Source organism: Cetorhinus maximus, chromosome 17 (assembly GCF_964194155.1).
Source record: "Cetorhinus maximus chromosome 17, sCetMax3.hap1.1, whole genome shotgun sequence".
Classification (NCBI taxonomy): domain Eukaryota; kingdom Metazoa; phylum Chordata; class Chondrichthyes; order Lamniformes; family Cetorhinidae; genus Cetorhinus; species Cetorhinus maximus.
The window spans coordinates 104274021-104300476 of record NC_135895.1 but is presented as its reverse complement, the minus strand read 5'-3'; the positions used below and the strand labels follow the sequence as shown (position 1 = coordinate 104300476).

The 26456-nt window shown below is 47.2% G+C and overlaps 1 long non-coding RNA gene across 1 annotated transcript in view; it reads right to left on the bottom strand.

Moving 5' to 3' along the window:
* The window catches only part of LOC144692793 (uncharacterized), a 31439-nt gene extending 12588 nt beyond the window's left edge, over positions 1 to 18851 (bottom strand). Inside the window, exon 1 of the long non-coding RNA XR_013579394.1 lies at positions 18723 to 18851. This is a non-coding gene — a long non-coding RNA (uncharacterized LOC144692793). The remainder of the gene's footprint in view (positions 1 to 18722) is intronic.
* Positions 18852 to 26456: the final 7605 nt, after the last annotated feature.

The window sequence follows — 26456 nt, the reverse complement described above, 5'->3', positions numbered from 1 at the left end:
AGGCAGCCTACTGACCACTCTGCCCCCTTGTCTCTGATGACTTTGGCGGGTGTCCTCAGGAGGCCCAAGGCCAGGAGGGCCCCGGCTTCCTTTGGGTTCCCTGCTCTGGACATGTGTACCCTCAATGGTCTCAGAGGGCACTTGGAATGCTGGACACCTGTAGAGAGTCCTGGGTGGAAGTCTCAGGGATGTCTGCATGACGCTCCTCTTCCCTTTGGGTGTCCAAGGCCCCTCCCTGACTCTTTATGGAGAAGGGGCAACTGGAGGGAGGTCGAGGTGCCCCATCACCCTCTCGTGTTGCCCCTGCAAGAGCTTACCCATAACTACAGTGATGGAGTGCAGGTCTAAGCGTATCCCCGACAGAAACTAGGCGTTCTGCTGGACCAGGATCTCCATGGCATCAGCCATCCTCCCAATGGAGACTTTAATGCACTGACATGTCTTGGCCACCACATCAGAGAGCACACAGATTCACTCCTCTGCCTCATGTTCCACTCCTTTGAGGGCCTCTGACACCTCTTCCCCGTGTCTCTCTGATTCTCCAGCATCTTCTCCATGACCGCTTCCAGAGGCTCATCATCCGACTCAGGCTTAGCAGGGGCCTCTTCTCCAGGAGTTCTCTGAGCGCAGGCGACGTTGGCTGTCACTGTCTCCTCCTGCTGTGGACACGTGCCTGTGCGGTGAGCTCCAGAGTGTGAGCCCGAGCTTAAACTAGATCTATGAGCTGCTGAGGTGTGTGTCTTTGGACTGGCGGAGGGTGCAGGTGAATGGTGTGATGGCTCTACAGGTGAAAAGTTGTCCCTGTCCTCGTCCTCGTCCTCTTCTGAGGCTGCGGCTGAGTTCAGGTGCGGGAGCTGACCTCACTGTCTTCCTGCTGGCACCTAAAATGGAAAGAGGAGAGAAAAAGTGACTTACAGGGTTAAGCATCCTCACTGGAAACAAGGGAATTTATAATGGGGAACAAAGAAATGGCTGACCAACTAAATACATACTTTGGGTCTGTCTTCACAAAGGAGGACACAAATAACATACCAGAAATGTTGGGGAACACAGGTTTAGCGAGAGGGAGGAACTGAAAGAAATCAGTATTAGTAGGGAAATGGTGTTAGGGAAATTGATGGGATTGAAGGCCGATAAATCCCCAGGGCTTGATAATCTACACCCCAGAGTACTTAAGGAAGTGACCCTAGAAATAGTGGATGCATTAGTGGTCATCTTCTGAGATTCTATAGACTCTGGAACAGTTCCTACAGATTGGAGGGTAGTTAATGTAACCCCACTATTAAAAAGGGAGGTAGAGAGAAAACAGGGAATTATAGACCAGTCAGCCCGACGTCGGTAGTGGCAAAAATTCTAGAGTCCATTATAAAAGATTTAATAGCTGAGCACATGGAAAACAGTGGCAGAATCAGACAGAGTCAGCATGGATTTATGAAAGGGAAATCATGCTTGAGAAATCTACTAGAATTTTTCGAGGATGTAACTAGTAGAGTTGATGAGGGGGAGCCAGTGGATGTGGTTTATTTGGACTTTCAGAAGGTTTCAACAAAGTCCCACATAAGAGGTTAGCGTGTAAAATTAAAATACATGGGATTAGGGGTAGTGTATTGAGATGGATAGAAAACTGATTGGCAGACAGGAAACAAAGAGTAGGAATAAACGGGTCTTTTTCCAAATGGCAGGCAGTAATGAGTGGGGTACAGGAGGGATCGGTGCTGGGACCCCAGCTATTCACAATATGTATTCATGATTTAGATGAGGGAACTAAATGTAAAATCTCCAAATTTGCAGATGACACAAAGCTGGATGGGAGGGTGAGCTGTGAGGAGGATACAGAAATGCTTCAGTGTAATTTGGACAAGCTGAGTGAGTGGGCAAATGCATGGCCGATGCAATATAATGTGGATAAATGTGAGGTTATCCACTTTGGTAGCAAAAACAGGAAAGCAGATTGTTATCTGAATGGTTATAAATTGAAAGAGGGGAATATGCAAAGAGACCTGGGTGTCCTCGTACACCAGTCGCTGAAGGTGCAGCAGATGGTAAAGAAGGCAAATGATCTGTTGGCCTTCATAGTGAGAGGATTCGAGTACAGGAGCAGGGATGTCTTGCTGTAATTGTACAAGTCCTTGGTGAGGCCACATCTGGAATATTGTGTGCAGTTTTGGTCTCCTTATCTAAGGAAGGATGTACTTGCTATAGAGGGAGTGCAGCGAAGGTTTACCAGACTGATTCCTGGGATGGCGAGACTGACATATGAGGAGAGATTTTGAGTCGGTTGGGATTATATTCGCTGGAGTTCAGAAGGATGAGGGGGGATCTCGTAGAAACCTATAAAATTCTAACAGGACCAGACAGGGTAGATGCAGGAGGGATGTTCCTGATGGTAGGGGAGTCCAGAACCAGGGGTCACAGTCTGAGGATACGGGGTAGACCATTTAGGACTGAGATGAGGAGAAATTTCTTCACTCAGAGAGTGGTGAGCCTGTGGAATTTGCTACCACAGAAAGTAGTTGAGGCCAAAACATTGTATGTTTTCAAGAAGGAGTTAGATATGGCTCTTGGGGCGAAAGGGATCAAAGGAAATGGGGAGAAAGCGGGAGCAGGCTATTGAATTGGATGATCAGCCATGATCATGATGAATGGTGGAGCAGGCTCGAAGGGCCGAATGGCCTACTCCTGCTCCAAGTTTCTATGTTTCTATGGATGCTTGAGGGAGGCCGACATCACCGGTGACACATGCAGTCACGGTCCTCCCCTACCAGTCCAGCAGCTCATTGCTCCAATTGTGTGAGGGGCCAGATGTCAGGCATGCCCCTTCCCGTCTTCTTCCTCTCTCGCCTATTGTGAGCTGTCTTCTCCTGCATAAAGATAGCTAGATGGATTGTCAGCACTTCTGATGCAGGAGCAGGTCACATGCTGCTAATTCGATGGCTGAGGAGCGACCCCGTGACTCCCCAAATCATGTCCACAATCTGCAATGTACAAGTGAGGGGTTTGAGAAAATATTGTCCACTTGCCTGAATAAGTGTAGCTGCAACAGTTCAGGAAGCTGGACACCATGCAGGGCAAAGCAGGGCAAAGCAGGGCAAAGCAGGCCACTTGATTGAATAACCCATCCAGCACCCTCAACATTCAGTGCAATGGGAAAGATGCACTGCTGCTGGTCCCCAAGGCTACCTTGGCAGCCCCCTCCAAACCTGTGAGCTTGAGCAGCTGGAAGGACAGGGGCAGCAGAGTCGTGGCATCAGCAGCTTCTGCAAGTTGCCCTCTACTCCAACGCCCCCCCCCCACCCCACTCTACCCAAATGGTTATGCCCTCAGTGTAGCTGGGTCAGCAACCTGCAGTTGCCACGCTACCAGCAAACCATATGGGCTGCAGTGGGGTAATAAGGCAGCACTTCTGCAGGGCTTTTAGGGGTGTGCAGCACAGATGCTGGCCTTGCCATTGACACCCATGTTTCATAGCAGATTTAGAAAATGGTAAGGTGAATATAGACAGTAGAGGGCTTACTTACCCTGATGGCACAGATTAAGTCATTCATGCACTTCCTGTACAGGGTGGTCCTCCTCTGTACCCCTGTGGCATTGATCACCCTGGAGACCACCTCCCAGGCCGTGTGATGAGTTGTGTGGGCCTCCTGCTCCCGTCTCTAGGAAAGAGAACATCCCTCCTGTCACCCACGGCCTGGAGGAGAGTCTCCAGAGAAGCATCACTGAACCGTGGGGCCAGTGCTTGCTGCTTTCTGGAAGCGATCTGGATGTCCTAGGCTCCTGGCACGATGAATTACATGGCGCATGGACATGATGGCGGGGCGCGCAATTTCCAGCCCGCCCCGCCACGCGGTGCGATGTAATCCTCCCAGCGGCAGAATTAATTAGGTGAGCAGCGCACAATTTGACGTGCTCACCTGCCCAGCTCTCCAGCGGGAGTCCCTCCGACTTCCCACGCCTGCCACCGGACTGAGGTCTGGAGTGGGAAATCCTGGCCTATTTGTGGTCTCACTAAAATGGCAAGCAGAAAGCAAGTGCACGCATCCCTGCAGAGGTTTGCCACCCTGACCTATTAGGAATAGACAAACCAGAGGCATCATTTACCCACACCTGGAGCAGGCATTAGCACATTTGCATATGTAAATAAGGGATCAGATGGTTGCTTCTCGTCCCTGCTGCAACCTTGGTTTAACTCACAGTCTCCTGCTTTTTCCCCATCACCCTGCAAATATTCCTTTTTCAAGCATGTATCCAATTTCTTTCTCAAGGTTACCATTGAATCTGCTTTCTTTGCACTTTCAGCCAGTGGATTCCAGATCATAATAACTCGTCATGTTAACATATCTCTCCTCACCCCTCTCTAGTTCTATAGCCCATTAAATCTACATATGTCCTTTGGTTACATGTGCCTCTCCCTCCACCCCGCACCCCTACAGCATGCACACACCTTTAGAACTGTCCTGCTTTCATTTTTTAATTTTAAAAAACCTCAAAAATGTGATTTCCCTTTCAAATAAAGATATTTAATTTGGTAGATTGTTGCAGGGTCACTTTGTTGGCAATTTTAGAGTCAATGGGCTGTCATTGAAGCATGTTTCTCCTTAAGGTCCAAAATATAAAATAAATTATAATATATTGTTAAATATGAGCTGAAGTGAAAAAAAGGACAATTCTGAGGAACTGCTTATGAAACAGGAAGTTGTCTGGTCATGTTTTTAGTCACTGACAAGATCAATGTGCTCGGATTGCTATTCTGCTGCCTCAACACGTCATTGTTAAAAAATTACATTTACTATCTCGAAATGAAGCAATATTCTGAAAACTACCCTAAATGTTTTTTTAAAGTGCTGTGATTGCACTCCATTCTCACGCTAAAGAGATAAATAAAGTGCCTATCACTGCAGTGATCTGAACACATCATTCCCACAATTGTCTGTCATTCCAAGCTCAAAGTCACAGGCCTGAATTTTACTCTTAGCGGGCAGGCCTGATCGGTGGGCCGCGACCGGTCGGCAAACTGGCCGCTGTCCACAATCAGCCCCCAACCGCAGTTCCACGCTAGCTGGCCAATGAAGGCCTGCCCAGCATGAAACCCGTCTTCCCAATGGTCGGGAAGGTCCGGGCGGGGGCGAGGGCCTGTCGGGTGCTGGGTCCAGTGATGACCCGGCGGCTGGTTTAAAAACGGCACAGGCAGCTCGTTGAAAGCTGCCAGGGAAGAACATGTTTGCAGCGTTCTGAACACCAAAGTTATGACCTCAAGTGCGGCTGGAGACGCCAGGCAGGAGGGCAGGTTGGGTGGGCACTCAGCCCCCCCCACCCTGGTTTTTGGATAAAGTGCCTCCTGGAGGAGGTGGCTGCCAGGAGGGACGGCCTTGTGCCCAGAGGTGGAAGGAGGAGGCCACCACACTTAACAAAAAGAGCTTGGGAGGAGGTGGCAGTGCAGGTCAGCAGCAACTACGTTGTACGGCGCACATGGGTGCAGTGCCGCAAAAGGTTTAATGACCTGCTGCGCTCGGGAAGGGTGAGTACCGTGTTGGCATGGGACAGTGTGGTGAAGTGTTAAGGTCTGGCCGACCCCCAGTGGAGCTCAGGGGGTTAGAGTCTGAGTGCCAACTGTCAGTGACGCCAGCGCTGGTCAAGGGGGTGAGCCTGGCTGCTTGGACTGAGTGCCTTGTGCCTCGAGGGCCACGACTCAGATGTGCCCTGCGGGGTGTTCCTCAGCTGGGGTTGGCCAGGCTACAATAGGAATGCAGGTAGAGAGCGGACTAATCAATGCTCCTCTGTCCTTTCAGGATAAGATGGCCCATAACAACATTGAAAGCTCTAGACAGGCTGAGGCCCCCCAAACCTCCCAATCCTGACCATATTTGAGCAGGACCCCTTGGAGCTGGAGAGGCGCCACACACCTCGGTCTACCAGCCATGGAGAGACTGGGGTGTCAGACAAAGATAAGATTGCAGTGCACAGAGGTGAGAGTTTCAGATGGTGCAAACATTCTTGTGTAGTCTCATCATTAGTGGGAACCTCAAAACTGGATTCCCCATTGATCATTGAAAGATGATGGCACCATGATGCAGATCCCCATTGTCTCACCAGGGTGCCTGGCATGCACAGTGACTGTGTGATGACTTAAACTAACAACATGTCATTGTTCTCCCTTAGATTCACCAGCAGGCACTCACTCGCAGGACCCCGAAGAGCCACCCTTGATGACAGGGGACCACTGGGCTTTAGGTGTACCTGCATCACACCCACTCTCTGAACCAGGCATCAGCGCAGATACTAGCCCCTTGGCTAGAATGCTGGAGCACAGTCACGAGGGTACTTCATACTTGATTGAGGAGCAGGCAGAAGCAGGGCGCCGGCAGTCGGAGGATTGCTGGAGACCAGGGCGGTGCTGAGACAAAGGCAGATGATGAGCCCTGGAGTTGTCCATTAGGCAGCAGATGCTGGATGTCCAGCGGGATGTGTGGAAGGATCTGGTGGGGATCCACAAGGGTCTGAGTGCCACAGTCTCTGTTGTGGAGCAGTCCATGTGGAGCTTAAGCACTGCGTTTACCCTCATGGCCGAGCTCACTGCCTCCTCCATTGAGAGAGTAGTGACTCTCATGGAGAGGCAGCTCCAGGGACAGAATCAGGGGTTCCTGAGGTTGCGCTTGGACCTGCAAGCCCTCACACAGGTAATGACCTCAGGTGATCAGTGTCAGTGTGGGAGATGGATGAAGCACCCAGTGTCCCAGCTAGGTGCCCGTCCATCAATGGTGAGCAGGGAGGCCCAGAGCGACCTCACATTGATGCATGAGCTGCGCAGTCTCCTCTCAGGGCATTCTGGATGATGGCAGCAGCTCCTCTGCCACTCTGCCAGTGACCGTGGCATCTGATGAGGCTGCAATGACTGAGGAGATGCCAACTATGGCACTGGCCATTCCCTCCCAAGCAGGGCCAACACAGGCTCCACTGGCCAGAGGATGACTGCCAAGGTCATCAAGGCCGCAAAGACAGCAGAGTTAGCAGGCTGCCTCCAATGCCACTGCCAGTGAAGGTGGGGGCACTAAGACATATCACTCGCAAATGTAAGGTTAAGGCACCATGAGCACAAGAAGGACTGGTCACAGGTGATCTTCTCTCATGTAATGTTTTGTTCATGTTTACTGGTCTGGGATTGAAGGCCAGAGAAGGCTATGTTAATTATTTTGGATTGTCAAAATGAGATAAATTTTGTTTTAGTCGTAATGGCCTGAGTATGCTTCACCTTTGTATTGTTTTGGTGTGGGGTACGCCAGTGTGTAATGCAGGACGTGAGTGTCTTTAAACTTTGTTGCACAGGCACCTGGTAAACTTTGGATTCAAATGAAAGGATCATTTCAAACATCCTCGATGGAGGCAGCAGCCCTGGCATGAGGTGGAAGCAGGTCTTTGGCAGCCTAGCTGAAGGAGCGTTGGATCAAGGCGTCCCTGGTATCCCTGCCTCACTGAAGGATACAGAGGTCTGTCTCCATGCCCTCAGTGTTCTCCTCACCATGTTCCTCTTCTGACTCACAACTGGATTCATCCTCTGTGGCCTGTGGAGCTGCAGCAAAAACCTCATCCTCCAATGGGTTCCCCCTTGCCAGTTTCAGATTGTGGAGAGCGCAGCATGCAACCACTATCAGTGACACCCACTCTAGGGGATATTGTAGTGCTCCCCAAGAACAGTCCAGGTATCAGACGCGCATCTTCAGAAGTCCTATGGTCCTCTCTATCACTGCCCTTGTGGAGGCGTGACTCCTATTATAACACTCCTCTGCCTCTGTTCTTGGGTGGCAGGGAGGCATCATAAGCCACCTTTTCAACGGATAGCCCTTGTCACCCAGCAACCATCCATCCAATCAGGCTGGAGCACTGAATAGCCTTGGCACCTGGAAGTGTCTGAGGATGTAAGCATCATGGGAGCTGCCTGGATACCTTGCACAGACTTGTAGAATCTGCATCCTGTGATCACACACTATCTGCACGTTCATGGAGTGGAAGCCCTTCCTGTTGACAAAGGCACCCGACTCACCCGCTGGCGCCTTGATGGCCACATGTTTGCGGTCGATTGCACCCTGGACACGGGGGGATGTCAGCAATCGCTGCAAAGCCTCTGGCTCACTCCGCCTGGCTGGCCTCATCTGTACGGAAATGCATAAAGGTCACTATCCGCCTGAATAAAGACTCTCTCACCAGCTTGAGGCAACTGTGGACGGCTGATTGGGAGACTCCACAAAGATCTCCTACTAACCCTGGAATGAGCCGGAGTGATAGAAGTTAAGGACCACTGTGACCTTCAGAGCCACAGGCATGGGGTTTCCACCCACACAGTCGGAGCTGATCTCAGGCCCAATCATCTGACAAATGGAGGTCACAGTCTCCCTGGAGAGGTGGAGCCTCCTTCGGCATTGCACTCGGACATATTGAGGTAGCTGCATCACCGCCTTTAAACCCTGGCAGCAGGATAGTGGCATCTTCTGCAGCCCCTTCCGCCTCGGACTTCCTGTTGGCCCTGTGCCCCTTGTGCCTGCGCCTCTCCTCCCACAGGTTCCTCCCTGGAAGCTGCATTGGGACACCTGGCCTCCCCCCACCTTCTGCCCCTTTCTTCCTCCTCAGAAGAGGCACCACCAGCAGAGACCACAATCCTCATTACCAGGGTTACAGAAGGCTGTCTGATACCTGGAAGGGTCCACACAGTCTGAATCCTCCAGGGGCCTTGGAGATACCAATGAATCCTGAAATGAAGCCTAGAAATACTAAGGCTGAAGCTCAGAACAGAGATGAAGCAGTCAAGTCCAAATAAGCAACCAGCAGCAAATTATCTCCTAAACTCTTCACTACTCGCAATGACAGTGCTACTGACCCTTTTTATCCAGCCTTTGGATGAGGTTTTGCAAAATGTGATCTGCCCACCTGCCTATTTCTCCTGTGCAATGAAATCACAAGGACAATGTAAAATCAGGTTCAATTGGGTTTTTAATGGCCTTAAGTGGCCTCTTAATTGATGGCAGGCGCAGCTCCAACACTCGCGCACGTCTGCTGACCTGAAGATTGAGCGTGTACGGAATGATGTCAGGATGCACGAATGCCATCTTCTCACGCTACTTTACACCCAATCGGGCTGGGCAAGGCGTCAAATTCTGCCCACAGAGTTTGAGGAACAGTCGGAGGTACTGGACCATAAATGGGATTGTGAAGGATATACTTACCCAAAGCCTTATGAGAAGATGACAAGAGAAGAGAAAGTGTGTGATCACTCCCTCAATACATCAAGGATAAAGCCAGTGCAGGAATAGCACATGAGTCTTATATTGTCAATTTTTAAAAAAATCATTCATGGGATGTGGGCGTAACTGGCTAGGCCAGCATTTATGGCCCATCCCTAATTGCCCTTGAGGAGGTTGTAGTGATGGGAGTGATGCCTTCTTGAACCGCTGCAGTCCATGCGGTGTAGTTACACCCACAGCGCTGTTAGGGAGGGAGTTCCAGGATTTTGACCCAGTGACAGTGAAGGAACGATGATATATTTCCAAGTCAGGATGGTGAGTGACTTGGAGGGGAACTTTCAGGTGATGGTGTTCCCATGTGTCTGCTGCCCTTGTCCTTCTAGATGGTAGTAATCGTTGTTTTGGAAGGTGCTGTCTAAGGAGCCTTAATGAGTTCCTGCAGTGCATCTTGTAGATGGTACACACTGCTGCCATTGGGAATTGGTGGTGGAGGGAGTGAATATTAGTGGAAGGGGTGCCAATTAAGCGGGCTGCTTTGTCCTGGAAGGTGTCAAGCTTCTTGAATGTTGTGGGAGCTGCGCTCATCCAGGCAAGTGGAGAGTATTCCATCACACTACTGACTTGTGCCATGTAGTTGGTGGCTAGGCTTTGGGAACTCAGGAGGTGAGTTACTCACCGCAGGATTCCTAATCTCTGACTGGCTCTTGTAGCCACAGTATTTCTATGGCTAACAAAAAACAGAAAATGTTGGAAAAACTCAGCAGGCCTAGCTGCATCTGTGGAGAGAGAAACAGAGTTAAGGTTTCGAATTTGTATGATCTTTCTTCAGAGGAACAGCCTGACATAGTCATCCTCACAGAATCACACCTTGCAGATAATGTCCCCGATACCACCATCACCATCCCTGGTAATGTCCTGTCCCACCGGCAGGTCAGACCCAGCAGAAGTTTGTCACCACAGTGGTATACAGTCAAGAGGGAGTTACCCTGGGAGTCCTCAACATTGACTTCGGACACCATGAAGTCTTGGCATGTCCTCAGCCGATGAATAAGTGCTCCTCCGTGTTGAACACCACTTGGAGGGAGCACTGAGGGTGGCAAGGGCGCAGATGTACTCTGGGTGGGGGACTTCAATGTTCATCACTAAGACTGTCTCAGTAGCACCATTACTGACAGAGCTGGCCGAGTCCTAAAGGACATAGCTGCTAGACTGGGTCTACGGCAGGTGATGAAGGAACCAACAAGAGGGAAAAACATACTTGAGCTCATCCTCACCAACCTGCCTGCCGCCGATGCACCTGTCCATGGCAGTATTGGTAGGAGTGACCACCACACAGTCGTTGTGGAGATGAAGTCCCACCTTCACATTGAGGATACCCTCCATCACGTTGTGTGGCACTACCATTGTGCTAAATGGGATAGATTTCGAACAGATCTAGCAGCTCAAGACTGGGCATCCATGAGGCACTGTGGGCCATCAGCAGCGGCAGAATTGTACTCGAACGCAATCTGTAACCTCTTGCACCCCACTCTACCATTACCATCAAGCCAGGGGATCAACCCTGGTTCAATGAAGAGTGCAGGAGGGCATGCCAGGAGCAGCACCAGGCATAACTAAAAATGAGGTGTCAACCTGGTGAAGCTATAACACAGGACTACTTGCATGCCAAACAGCATAAGCAGCAAGTGATAGACAGAACTAAGTGATCCCACAAGCAACGGATCAGATCTAATCTCTGCAATCCTGCCACATCCAGTCGTGAATAGTGGTGGACAATTAAACAACTCACTGGAGGAGGAGGCTCCACAAATATCCCCATCCTCAATGATGGGGGAGCCCAGCACATCAGTGCAAACAATAGGCTGAAGCATTTGCAACAACCTTCAGCCAGAAATGCCGGCTGGATGATCCATCTTGGCCACGTCCGGAGGTCCCCAGCATCACAGATGCCAGACTTCGCCAATTCAATTCACTCCATATGATATCAAGAAACAGCTGAAGGCATTGGATACTGCAAAGGCTATGGGCCCTGACAATATTCTGGCACTTGTGCTGAAGACTTGTGCTCCAAAACTTGCTGCGCCCCTAGGCAAGCTGTTCCAGTACAGCTACAGCACTGGCATCTACCTGGCTATGTGGAACATTGCCCAGGTATGTCCTATCCACAAGAAGCAGGATAAATCCAACCTAGCCATTTACCGCCTCATCAGTGTACTCTCAATCAGCAGTAAAGTAATGGAAGGGGTCATCAACAGTGCTATCAAGCGGCACCTGCTTAGCAATAACCTGCTCACTGATGCTCAGTTTGGGTTCCACCAGAGCCATTCAGCTTCTGACCTCATTACAGCCTTGGTTCAAACATGGACGAAAGAGCTGAACCCCCGAGGTGAGGTGAGAGTGACTGCCCTTGACGTCTAGGACGCATTTGACCGAGTGTGGCATCAAGGAGCTCTAGCAAAACTGGAGTCAATGGGAATCAGGGGGAAATCTCCTCTCTGGTTGGAGTCATACCTAGCACAAAGGAAGAGGGCTGTGGTTGTTGGAGGTCAGTCTCCAGGACATCACTGCAGGAGTTCCTCAGGGTAGTGTCCTCGGCCCAATCATCTTCAGCTGCGTCATCAATGACCTTCCTCCCATCGTAAGGTCAGAAGTGGGGATGTTCGCTGATGATTGCACAATGTTCAGCACCATTCACGACTCCTCAAACACTGAAGGTGTCTATGTCCAAATGCAGCGAGGCCTGGACAATATCCAGAGTAGGGTTTTACATCCTGCGGGTGGGCACGTGCCAGACCCTATCGAGCATAAAATAGAGCCCAATGATGTTGGGCAAGCATCCCGACGTCATCGCGCACTCGTACGATATTTTGGTCGGCAGGCATGGGTAAGCGTCAACCAACAATTAGGAGGCCTATTAAGACCCTTAACCAATTAATTTAAACCTTTTTGCACCGCCCGTCCAACCTTACTGTTGGCAGGCGAGCGAATCAGCTAGGCGGCTTTTTGATTTTTTAGCAAACCTCATCAACGGGCGGGATGAGGTTTCCACAATTAAATATAAAATAAATATCAAATTTTGGATGGAAATGTTATTCTGCTTATGTTGTTGTGAGTTAGTCCCATGTCGGGACATTTTTTTCACATTTTAAAAATCTTTATTTTTGATTTAAAAATTGTTCAGCTCCCTGTGTTCAGGGAGCTTTCAGTATGCTCGCACCCATGCATGCGCAGACTTTTGAGCTCGCCAGCCAGAGTGAAATTGTGGTCGGGGGCCGATCGTGGGTGGCTGACCGTTTCCCGGCTGCTTCTGGGCCCATCCGCCATGCCCACCTGTCAACCCAAAATTCCTGCCCTAGGCTTGGGCTGACAAGTGTCGAGCAACATTCATTCCACACAAGTACCAGGCAATGACCATCTCCAAAAGAGAGAATCTAACCATCGCCCTTTGACATTCAATGGCATTAACATCACTGAATCCCCCACTATCAACATCCTAGGGGTTACCATTGACCAGAAACTGAACTGGACTAGCCATAAAAATACTGTGGCTTCAAGAGCAGGTCAGAGGCTAGGAACCCTGTGACAAGTAACTCACCTCCTGATTCCTCAGAACCTGTCCACCATCTACAAGGCACATGTCAGGAGTGTGATGGAATATTCTCCACTTGCCTGGATGAGTGCAGCTCCCACAACACTTCAAGAAGCTTGACACCGTCCAGGACAAAGCAGCCCACTTGTTTGGCACCACATCCACAAATATTCACCCCCTCCACCACCGACGCACAATAGTAGCAGTGTGTACCATCTACAAGATATGCTGCAGGAATTCACCTTTGACAGCACCTTCCAAACCCATGACCACTACCATCTAGAAGGCCAAAGGCAGCAGATAGATGGGAACATCACCATCTGGAAGTTCCCCTCCAAGTCACTCACCATCCTGACTTGGAAATATATCAATGTTCCTTCACTATCGTTGGGTCAAAATCCTGGAACTCCCTCCCTAACAGCACTGTGGGTGTACCTACACCACATGGACTGCGGCGGTTCAAGAAGGCAGCTCACCACCACCTTCTCAAGGGCAACTAGGGATGGGCCATAAATACTGGCTCAGCCAGCGACGCCCACATCCCATGAATGAATAAAATAAAATTTGAATATCATATGGCTAGATTCTCTCTTGTTGGAGATGGTCATTGCCCGGCACTTGTGTGGCGCAAATGTTACTTGCCACTTGTCAGCCCAAGGTGGGCCTTTTAACCAACCTGTCTCGGTGCTCAGCTGCCCCTGTGGCTGCCTCTGATCTGTTTCTGGGGGCGGCATGCCTGATTCTACCCTGCACCCACACCACCCTACCCCCACCCCCAGAGCAAAGATGGTGCCACTCTAACCAGGCAGGTGCAGCACTGACTCGAGCTACCCGCCTTGATAACGGAAATCCAGGCCTTTCTGTGGATCACCCTTTCTTGTGACATCGGCAGATGAATTCATAGAATTGCATAGAATTTGCAACAAGCCAGATCCAAGCCAGTATTTATGCTCCACTTAAGTACCTTTCCATTCGGCTTCACTCCATTTTACAAGGATAACCTCCATTTCTCTCTCTGTCAGATACTTACCTAGCTTCTCCTTAAGTTCATCACTGCCTTTCATTTTAAATACCCCTTGTGCTAGAAAATCCCTCATTCTCCAAGCAAAGAAATTTCTCCTGAATTCCATATTGGGTTTATCAATGAATATCTTATATTGGCCCCAACTTTTATCCTTTTCGCGTTCTATGCATTTGCTAATATGTAATATCACTGGGCCAGAACTTTTGTGGCTATCATAGTCGGGTGGTTGGTGGGGTGGCTCGGGTGGTCGGTGGGTGGGTCAGGTGGTCGGGGGGTGGGGAGGAGTTGGGTGGTCGGTGGTCGGTGCGGAGGGTTGGGTGTTCAGTGGTGCGTGATTCGTGGGGCGGGTGTTGGGTGGTCAGTGTGGCGGGAGGGTCGGGTGGTCTCCAGTGGGGGGAGGTCAGTGGTCAGTGGGAAGGTAGTGAGGGGCTAGTGGGTAGTCGGGGGATGGGGTTAGTTAGGGGACCAGGAGCGTAGTCAGGGTAGGAGTAAGGGGAGGCAGAAGTGTAGTCGGAGGCGTTTGGAGTTGGAGTGGGGCTATTCAGGGGGTCGGGGAGTCCAGTAGGGATGTGGTTGTAGTCAGGGGGCCCCATGGAGGGTCGGGGGTGTTGGTACTGTAGTTATCCAGGAGTTAGAAGTTGTTTTAATATTTCTAACTTTTCCTGAGTAACTATTCCTGCAAGACAGTCAGGACCATCTGAAGACTGTGATTTAAACCAGAGTGTCAGATTGTTCCCAGTGTAAGCTAATTGCCTAATGGAAGTTTGAACTTCCCGGGCAATTCCCATGTAGTCCTTAGACGGTGACTTCTGGGGAGGTCTCCCTGTGCATTTTTGGGGTACCTCCCAGGTACAACACTCCAGAGACTAGAAGTTATGGGCCATTATATATTAAGCGTATCATTGGAACAGTATTTTATCATGACATGTAAGGAGAAGCTCTTTTCAAAATGCCAGAATTCAAGCAGTTCTACAATGCACAACCTGATAACAATGGGTAACAGAAAGACACAGTAGGGTTATATTCCTCTCCTTTACCGGACAGCATGGGACAGTGTAGAATACTTTCCCTTTTAATCATTTGAGGGTCATAGACAGATTTGTTTGTCTAGACACTGGATAAGCAGGAGAAATGCATCAGCAACTATCACTTCCCAGTTTTCACATGATCTTCATGGCAAGAATTAGCCAGCTGGCAACATGTCAGTCTTTACAATTTAAGTTCTTTACAATTGGAGGCAACCCAAAGAACGATTACCCAACCTACTCTAAAACAGGTTTGTGATAGGGGTCAAGTGGCGGTTGAGGCAAGGGAAGGTCAATACGTGGAAGGAGGAAGGAACCCACTGCACATTATTTTCAGTTTCTTTATAAATTCATGAACCTGCCCCTCCTGGTCCTGCAAAGATAATGAAAAACATCCCGTTATGGCCCCAGCCTGCAAGTGAAAACTCCACACTTGTTTCCTAAGGTGACAATCAGGGCCTTATGCACATAATGTAGCCCCAATTTCCATTCAGTGAAATTGCCCATCAGCTGAATCAGGCGAATTCTCAAGTTGCCCATGGATAGGTCCTCCTGAACGTGGCATTGGCCACAAAAGAATCAGGAATGGGCTGACTAGGTTTTTGCCACCCTTTTTAGGGCTTCCAGCACCTAGTGCGCCCAGACATAGTAATAGTGTAAATACTCACAATGCACTTGGCCTTGAGTCAAGTTACTATTTTCACAATTTTTTTCACAGATGTGTATTTGATAATGTTGGGTATTTTCCCCATTGCTCTCCTCATGTGTGCTGCCATTACAAGCCTCAGCTTATTGTGGGCGCTCCCTTAAGCAAAGTACTTTGGATTACCCTGAGATCATGAAAGGCTTTATATAAATTCAAGCCTCACTCTTCTTCATTGGTTGTAGATGCAAGAGATATTGTATGGGAGGGGGAATAGAATATTATTGATGTTCCCCATTAGGTGTAGTCTGACTTTTTACCCTATTGATCATACTCCATTCCATCCAAAGTGTTCTGTTTATACTAGCTGTTTGGCAGAAATACGTTTTCTTCTTCACCAGCTTTTTCCTATCCCTACTAGCCCCAGCTGCCACCAGATAGCACAGCCAAGAGGGAGTTCTTCATGACTAATCCCCAAGCGTGAGCATTGCAGAACTATTCAACCATGAAGTGCATCACAGCTGCATTTCAGCATGTCCACACCTAACACCCATGCACCTGCACTTTCCAGAAAGGGCCCTTTGAAACTAGTGTCATGCTCAGCACAGGCATGAAGATATTACAAATTTAAAGCTTCATTTGTTTTTAAATGTACAGTTTTTAACACATCATGTGACTTTGGCAATATTGGTTCCAGACAAGACCAGAACTCAAATACCTCATTAACATATGAAAAATCCCAGCCGCTTGTGAACCTCACAAGTCCTTTTGTTCAGGATGAACTGTAAACAAGCAGGGCTACGATACCAGCCGGTTTATCTTCCTGTCTCACCATGAGTAATAGAGACGTTGAAACTCAATGGGTGTTGGGCGAATATGAATCAAATCTCATTGAGCTTTCATTGTATTGTGATGGCCCCTCATCTCAAAACACTCAAAGTGTGAAAGACCACAACACAAGATGTGTATCGGCACAACCCACTGCCTTATTTGGGAAAGTCTTTGGACATGTGTTGATCACATGCTTAAGGCAGCCATGTTTGTACCTGTTTTAAAAGTTACAGCAGAAGCTACTCTGATCAGAGAAACCCCATGAGAGATTCCATCTGAAAAACCATCTGAAAAGCCATTGAATCAGCTGCAAGACAACGCAGCCAAAATAAAACAGCTATACCTTGAAAGAGGGAGAAGGAATTTTCCCCCAACCTGTTCCACCTTCAAATTCACCTGAGAACTGACTTTCTGTCAATTCAACTGCAAGAAAGCTCGCAGGTTACTGAGAATCCTCTGCTTTTACCCAACTTCCATTCCAGCTACAGCATCAATTCAGCTAAGAAACTACAGGCCTGATACAAAAGAGAATGAAATCATTTCAAGTTGTAATTGTATTGTTTTTTTCCTCATCTGTAGCTATGTTTTTCGTGTGTAATAGATGGGTGAGGCGTTGTGTTAAATCCTCTGGGACGAGTGCGGGATAATAAACAATCTTCTTTATTTTTAAATTCACAAATGCTTGGAGCTAGAAATTATTTAACTTGGGACAAGACACTCTGACGATTAGAACACTCACTAACCTCAAATATATAAAAAGAACTTTGATCATGGGCAATTGTCCGTGACACTGGCCATGAGTTGATGGGATGGCTTGCAGTCACTCATTTAACAGGTTTGACAGAGTAGATGCTGGGAGTATGTTTTCCCTGGTTGGAGAGTCTAGAACTAAGAGTCACAGTGTCAGAACAGAGTGAGGTGAGGAGAAATTGCTTCACTTAACAGGTTGTGGATCTTTGGAGTTCCCTTCCCCAGACAGCTGTGGATGCTCAGTCATTGAATAGATTTTTGGATACTAAGGGAATCAAGGGATATGCGGATAATGTGGGGAGGTGGAGTTGAGGATAGATCAACAATGAACTCATTGAATGGCAGAGCAGTTTTGAGGGACAGAATGGCCAATTCCTGCTCCTATTTCTTACATTGTTATGTTCTTATGCTGTTAGTGAGTTAGTATCATAGAATGATAAAGCAGAGAAGGAATTCATTCAGCCCATTAAATCTGTGCAAGCACTTCAGTGGAGCTATTCAATTAGTCCCAATCCTTTGCTCTGCCCCCATGGACCTAGAATTTTTTTCTCTTCAGGGAATGATCTAAATCCCAGTTACAGTTGGAGTCCTCCTTGAGCTCCCCTGGTAGCTTCATTACAACCCTACCCCTCCTCAGGGCGACACCTCCCAGTTTGAGACCCTCTCCACTGGGTGAGCTCAACATACTATTTGTGAAAGTGTTGCATTTACTTTCTTTTTTTTTTCTTACTGCGGACTACTATAATCCTGTCATATTCTTAACCACCGTGGCTCTGTGTGAATGAAAGTGCTTCTTCCTGTGGAGTTGCAAGCTGTTCCCGCAAAATATTTCAACCTTTTGGTATAATTTAACATTATACTCATATTCAGTGAGGCCCAAGTTCTTTTTGTTTTCTCTCCAATTTTCTGTCTAACTTTTCTTCAAGGAGCTGACTGATGCAGGTTATGGTTTCACCACTAACCCTCTGGCAGGGATCCTTCATGTGCAAAGCTATACAGTAAGTGTTGGTAACTGGGAAAGCATGAAAGTCTGGTAACATCCTCATCTGATGTCCATAAACGTTCGCTTTCCCTGGGGAATCACTGGGTGACCACAAGCTCATTGACCACCTTGGTGGTCAGCTGGCAATCCTAACCTGTTGTAGGACCCACTCGATTTTCATTTCCGTTCTAAAATGGGCATGTGAACCCCTCCATCGGGTTACTGACCAGGACGGCAAGTTGAAAATGATCCCCTACCTTTGTTGATTTTCACCCTTTTATGCAGAAGTTCAGGGCCCATTGATGTACTCGGTACAAACCACCCCACCCCCCACCACCACCACCGTCACTCCACCCACTGCTACCCCAGCCATTATCAGATAACTCAGACAGACTAGGAATTAAACTGTGGCCATCCTGGTCAGAAACAGTTCAGTACCAGCCCATCCATGGCATTTACCCGCTGTGCCCTGACTGACATTCAATCTTGGCCATTGTGTACATGAAGCAACAGCAACAACAGCCTGAGAAGGCCCATAGCTCAGAACCTAACTTACCAGCAGAAGGGGCCGGCCAATGTGAAAGCTGACTAAAGCAGTGTCGCTAAGAGTGTGCGTTAAGAAGAAGAGGAACAGAAAATCATTTATACCTGGTCATATAACACTTTGAAGCAGTGCTCGGCAGGGCACAGATGCAGGAATTGCCTCGCCTTCCATATTCCTCACGGTGACCTCCTAATCGCCGAGTTCCCATCTCCCCTTTCAAGTGAACATAAAAGATCCCGCCGCACTGTTTTAAAGAAGAGCAGGGAAGTTCTCCCCAGTGTCCTGGTCAATCCCTCAACCAACATCACTAGACAGGGATATTCTGGTCATTCTTCTTGTGGGATCTTGCTGTCCACAATTTGGGTGTCACATTTCCTACATGACGCCAGTAACTCCCCTTCAAGTTACACGTCAAAATCACTTCATCGACTGTAAAGCGCTTTGAGGCATCCTCAGACCGTGAAAGATGCTCATTAGGTTTAAGCCCTTCTTTACTTTCCAGTCACGTCTGCCTGGAATAAAGCACATGACAGGTTTGAGCTGCTGCCCAAAGGGAAGGAAGGAAAAGCAACAGGGAGCTTAAGTGAACCTCACCTCCCTAAAGCTACGGCAATGTCAGTGCAACCCGAGAATATACTCAGCTACCCATTCTCTCAGCTGGAGTGGGAAGATCCTGGTGATCTAGGAAGAAAAGTAATGATGGAAAATAAACCAACAATGTCTTTAATTTGATGATTTCCAACATGAGGGGGCCCTGCTCAGTCCATGAAGTCATCATGTAATGATTCTTGTCATTGAGTTAATCATCCGCTTGCCCCCTTTGTATTTCCATTTTAGCTTTGTGAGGATATATCTGACCACCATCTGTTCATGGGGCGGACAAACTGATAGAGCTGGTGACAGGAGATGAACTTCTTACATGTGTGTGGGCTGCTCTGTGGAGATCATGGCAAATGTTCTGAGCAAGAACAAAAAAAAATGTGGCTAAGTGATCTCCCTCAGTTTTACTTCAAAAAGGATGATGTGGAAGAAATTTGTGTTATTTAGAGGAGGGTGACACTGAGATAACATTTTCATGTTGATAAAATTGACCTCATCCTGTACAGCTCAGAGATTTGATTAAGGAGTGTCACCACTGATATCACCAATGGTCCTACTGGTCCCTGGAAGGACTGTTAAGATTTTGGAGGTCCTTCCCTGGCCTGGGTCCTACCTAGCTACCCAAATAGATCCTTCCAGAGGCTGCGAAGCTCCTCTCAATCGAGGCACCAGCTGCTACTCCTGGCAACGACTGAGGAGTGAGATCTGTGGCCATGGGGGAGGGGTGCAGGGGACTCCTCCTCTGGCCTTCATTTACTCTGTGAGCCACAGGTAGAAAGAAGCCAGGAAATTTCTGGAAAGTACAGAGACTGGCATAACCACTGCCATTTTACTATGGGTTCTGCTCGTCACCTGCCAATGGGCCGGTGAAATCCCCATGGGATTTCTGCCTTAAACACTTAACGTGTGAATTGAATGAAGGTATAAGGCTGTAGTTTTTGCATTATTTTGTGCACACTCTGTAACACAGTACTCCAATGAACATTCACCAGAAACAGCACACTGTCACTATTTGTGCAGCTTTGCCAGAGAGATGAATCTTTGCCCATGTTGGAAATTTTGGAAAAGCAAAAACCCAGCCAGTGCATTGTAAAATCACAGGGAAATGGCAGGATTGTATCAGGGATATCACAATATGCCTGCATATTCTGGCACTTTAAACCATTCCACTCAATTGGAAGATATGATTTATCGTAAAAATGTTACCTTTAAATTAAAAGTTCTCATTGGATTAAAATGAGCATAGCAGTCTTGTAATGTGGCAGTGAGGGGAGAGACGTGTGGGGTGAGTGGTTAGTTATTAAAGTCAGACAGAACAGTTGCTCAGCCACTTTGAACTGAGTCAATAACACCAACATCAACTTACATTTATACAGTGCCTTTAACATAATAAAACATCCTAAGGCACTTTAATAATGAGTCAATTGACTGAGCCCAGATTTATCATGTCAAATTGCTTTTACGGATAGCAGGAGGTGAGTTCTAGGTGCTCACACCCAAAGGGAAGAAATGCCAATCTTACTGACCAATCCACAGATAGGAGAGGGTCAGAGGTCAGATAGTAATTCCCTATCCAGGAGAAAGACGGAGCGAAATGAGTGACATGGGGAAATCAGAGGAGATAGTTTTCTGAAAGGAAGGCTTAGGCAATTTAAGCCTTGGTCTGCTTCATCACTGACAAATGTTTTTAACCCAAGCCAGAGCTGCATGGTGAAGCAAAATACTACAGATGGAGGAAATCTGAAATAAAAACAGCATCTGTGAAGAGAGAAAGAGATTTAATATTTCAATTCAAATATTACTCTTCTTCAGAATTATTTGACTTGAAACATTAGCTCTGTTCCTCTCTCCACATACGCTGCCAGAACTGTTGAGTATTTCCATAACTTTCTGTTTTTACTGCATGATTTATTGTTTGTTTAATTCAAAGGGAGAGGTTAATTGATGAGAGGGTGTTTTGATTATAAAGTCACGCCAAATGTTTACATTCTGTGTGTCAAATGAAGGAGCTTAATGCTTTGTAGCTGACTTTGTCCAACTAAAATGTTTGCAATCTGTTTGCAAAAATACTTGAGAAAGGCGCATGAGGTGGGGGTGGGAATGTGCAATACAAGAATAGGTTCAGATCACAAAGGGAGTTATCATTTCCTCGATTACACCATTGTGTCTTTAGATATTGAGCAGTACAGATACATGCCTGAATATAAGGTGCAGGACTTCTTATTGTGTGATCCAACCCCATGAGAATGAAGAGAATTTCGAAGGCACAATTTTTATCGGAACCATCTATTACTCCAGGGGCAGGATTTTACACCCCGTGGGCGGGTGCATGCCCAACCCAATTGGGCGTAAAAGACTGTGCGATGACATCGAGACGCTTGCCCGATGTCATCGCGCACTTGCACGATATTTCAGTCGGCGGGTGCGCATGAGAGTCAGCAGTGCAGCCGCTGACAATTAAGAGGCCTATTAAGGCCTTTAAAGTAGCAATTGATGGCGATTTCTCGCTGCCCGTCCAACCTAATGACATTTTTGAGGAAATCTCAACCAAAGGCGGGATGAAGTTTCCGTGATTAAATTTTTTAAGTATTAAAATGTTTTGAAAAAGTTTTCATCATCCATGTGTTGAGGTGACTCATTCTGATGTGTGGACAGTCTTTCCTGATTTTGAGTTCTGTTTTCATTGATTTTAAAGTTGTCAGCTCCCAGGGGCAGCTCTTTGCCTTCAGGGAGCCCTCCTCCCATGCTCCCCTGCGCCCATGCTGACTTCAACGCTCGTCCTCCTCCCGCCCCTGCCCTGGCAGCGCTGAGCTCCTTGGCATGCCTTTCATGCTGGCTGGCTGTTAATTGGCCAGCCAGCGTGAAATTGTGGCCAGGAGCCGATCGCGGTCAGCGGTCCATTCCCTGGCTGCTCCCAGGCCCACCGTTCGCAGCCGCCCACCAACCGAAAATTCTACCTCAAATGTTTATATTGTTGTGGCCTTACCCTTCCCTTCCTCTGTAACCTTCTCCAATCCTACTGCCCTTTGAGACCTGTGAGCCTCCAATTCTGGCCTCCTGGATATTCTAATTCCCTTCGTTCCACCATTGATGCCAAACCTTCAGCTGCCTAAGCCCTACACTCTCGAATTCCCACCATAAACCTCACTGCCTCTCTACTTCTCTCTCTTTCATTAAGTTGCTCCTCAAAATCCACCACTTTGACCAAATTTTTGGTCACCTGAATTAATATTTCCTTAAATCAAAACGAAAAATGCAGGAAGAAACAGGGATAATGGGCGGAATTATCCGGTCCCACCAGCAGCAGTGTGCGGTGGGCAGAGGAGCCTAATTTGGTGGGAGGCCAAAAATCAGATTCCCGACGGCGGGATGAACTGTTGGAATCCTGTTCTCGGGACTTTAAAGACGGGTCAAGTTTCCTGATGGACAATGTCGGGAAGCCCTTTTGCATGCATCGGCAAGTCATACGTGCTTATTAAAAGGCTTCCTCACTGGAATTAAGCTCCCCCTCCAAATTAAGCTCCCTGCCAGCGGGAAAGTAGAATGTTCACTTTTACGGCTGTATATAAGTGACGTGCACCCGGGCGCGCTTGACTTCTTCCACGACTTTGAGGTGAGTAGATGCTGCTTTCACTCCCCTGGGGGCCGTTTACAACTTGTCTTGTATCAGGTGCCGGTCGCAAAAGCTGTGCCAAGGCTGGACGTGGGAGGCAGGCTGTCCAGATACCCTTTCAATATGGCCCATGGACCTTTGGCCCCATGAAGTAACGGCAAGGAGGGTGACTTCCTGCCCGGCCTGCAATGAGATTCAACTGCTCCACGCAGATGCATAGGTTATGAGCTAAACAATGTAAGACCGCGCGTAGTCCATCATCCCACCATCACCACCACCCCCACCAACTCCCCCAGTGGAAAACTCTCCGACATCCGTGCCCACTACCAAATTTAGACTTCAGAGTGGAACATTCCGCCGAATGTTTCAGGGTGAGATAACCTTTTATCAGGATGGCCCGATCTGAAATGTTAACTCTGTTTCTCTCTCCACAGATGCTGCCTGACCTGCTGAATATTTCTAACATTCTTTTAAAATCAGATTTCCAGCATCCACAGTATTTTGCTTTTGTATTAATATTTTCTCATATGGCTCAGTGTCAAATTTTGTTTGGTAACACTCCGGTGAAGCACCTTGGGAAGATTTACCATGTTGGAGGCACCATATAAATGTAAGTTATTGTTGTTTTTACCTAGTAATTATTTTTGCAGTGAAGCCTCCAGTAAGACTATATTTGTCACATTGTTACTTTACAGTCCTGGTGCCAGAGGCCTGTTGTTGGTGTGTGTGTGTGTTTGTGTGTGTACATGTGTGTTTGGGTGTGTGTGCACGTGTGTGTGTGTTTATGTGTGTGTGTGTATGTGTGTGTGTGTGTACATGTGTATGTGTTTGTGTGTGTACATGTGTGTGTGAATTCCATACCACACACCATGGTAGGAGCAGCATCAGCACATGGACTGCAATGTTTGAAGTGGAAGGTCCCCTTCAGCTTTTTGGGAGGACTAGGGAGGGACAATAAATACCAGCCTTGCCACCAAAACTTACAAGGGGCATGAACAGATGTAGAAACTTGCACCATTTGGAGGGCTAGGTTCTTTTACCTTACAACTGTAATTTCTACTTTGTCTTTTCGCTTGCCAAAAAACTTCTCCTTCTGTGTTTCTTCAGTCACTAAACTCAGATAACCAGATTTGAATGTGGGACTGTTTTCCTTGCTCTGGTTTACTATGTAGATTGTGGCCAGTGTTCAAAATAAAGGAACAAATTTAAAAACAAAACAATGAACGGTTGGGAATTTGTCCATAAAAAGCTGGATATTTATAAAACTGTACTAAGATAGGGTTTAATGTTCTCCAGATTTCAAATCCATTAAAATAGCTTTTCAACTTACTACTGACATTATGGATTGTGCTGTGTCAGAGCAACTGCACTATTTTCATTCCCACAGATAGCTTTATGACTGACAAGTCAAAAATCGACCTCACTTTCTGTTCAGTGTTACACACAATGGATCAAGTTCTCTGACCTGTCAGTCCTGAGTCAAACCAGTCAAATCAAAAAAGAGAACTGCTATCCTTCTGTTCCAGTCTATGTGATGTAAAATTATGGGCTGGGATTAATGCAGTGAAATGGCACATAGCACATCATCTTTGATGCTGCGATGAAGGCCTCGATTTGAACCCAATCAATGCCCACTCACTTTCAGAGTTAAAATCGGGCCCGATGTCTGTCCTTTATTGTGCCTGAGATCATGGACAGGCCAGATATTTACTCGCATTTAAATGAGGGTCAAGGTTCACAAAATGTTTAATATTTTTCGTACTATCAATGCATCCAATTTGGTCATTATCTTTCTATAGTCAGGTTTTTTTTAAAAGCCTGAAACGTATATTAACCCTGAGCATTCTACTCCTGCAATAATGCATTCAATTCATTTGTCAAGCACAGGTTTGACTGGTGACTCTGCCTTGAACACAAACATTATGACCAAACAGCTGAATGAATATAACCAAACACAAAAAGGTGGTAAACTAAGAGGAAGGTGTGAGGGTGACCATAGTCCAATGTTATCAGAGCTGGAGCTCAGCTTGATCCTGAGGAGTATAATGGGGAAACCCAAGAACCGGATTGTCTGCCTCTGTCAACTCTTCAGCACTAACCACATGCTCACTCTTAATAAGTGAAAATCCTGGAAAGTCAGCTTGGAAAATAGAAAGGTTTTTAACAGATGACTAACCAAGCTCAGACTGAGACTCAAGCTTTGCATTTTACCTGTGAATATTACCGGTCAATGAAAGCTAAACTCCAAGGGTGATTCTGTGGAAAGGTGTCATCGATACTGTAGGCAAGACATTGGAACGGTGCCAGAAAGGAGGGGAAATTGGGCAATGTGATTGGAATGTAGATGAGGGCTGCACCTCGCTGGAAATTTGGGTCGCGGACCTCTGACATACAAATCAAGCGTCTTAATGTCACTTCCCTATTGGATTCGTTGGAGATTCAGTCAGCTCCAACACCTAGCCAGAACACAGGTAGATCATTGGGGGGGGGGAGGTGGGCCGGTATGTAGATAGTAAACCAAGGAAGGCTAGCACAGGCTGACAGCAATTCTATAAAAACTCAAGAAATTACTTACCATTTTGATAGGTGGCCTCCATCTTTAAGGACCACTGGTTAGACCATTGTTTGTCAGAGTCATAAAACCTTAAAATCCTATCCTTTTTCCTAATATCACAAGACCTGAAATGTTAACAATTCCCTTCTCTCCACAGATGCTGAGCGTTTCCATCATTTCTATTATTATGCTGCCATTCCAACACCATTTTGCTTCTTGTTTCAGCAAGTGTTTAGGACACATATTTTAAGCTGAGTGTCCCAGGCGAGTGAAATTAATCTTCATTCAGTAACATGGCGGACGCTATTGTCACAATGGAATCTGTCTCCTTTTCATCATGGGGTAGATTTAACTCCATTGGAGCAATGAGAAAAGTGCAAATTTATGGTTTGACTTATTTCTGTTGGACCTTTCCCAACAAATGTGAGAAGTACTTGCATGATCTGAATCCCTCAAATCAACTAAAAATAGATGGCAAGCCCATTCACTCTGATGACAGTGCTTATGTGATTGTTGGGTTGTTCCTGTTTCTGGACAGCTCAGAAAAGCCCCTTCCTTGGTTGGATTTGGTTCCTTCTGACCAAGCAGGAGATGCTCGCTTACCAAATGGCACAGCTGTCAGACTCACAGTTAGCATGAGCAGCAGCGTTGTAATGCAAGTAGGGCATAGGAAGATTAGTTGATGCATTGCTATAATATTGCAGTACAAATCGAGTTCTCTAAGGGAAACCTAGAATATGTTGCATATTTGTAGTAAATTCAGGGTTCAAATGACATGCTAAACCATAGAAACAGCAACCAATCTCTATTTATAAGGTCCTTTGAGACCAGAGTATGATGATATCTCACTGGCCATTTAACTAATTGCACACCCTTCCATTACCAAACAGAAAACGTCATTCCCATTTGCCCACCTGATTTGTTTAATGCCCTCAAAGACTTTTTTGTTACAGCAGTTAATTTCAATAATTGAAGCAATTGGAGTGACAGCAAATTTCTTTTATCATGCGATGTATTAGCAAAACAAGGATCAACTTCCTCTGTGATTGAATACTGTACCCCCACTCTCTG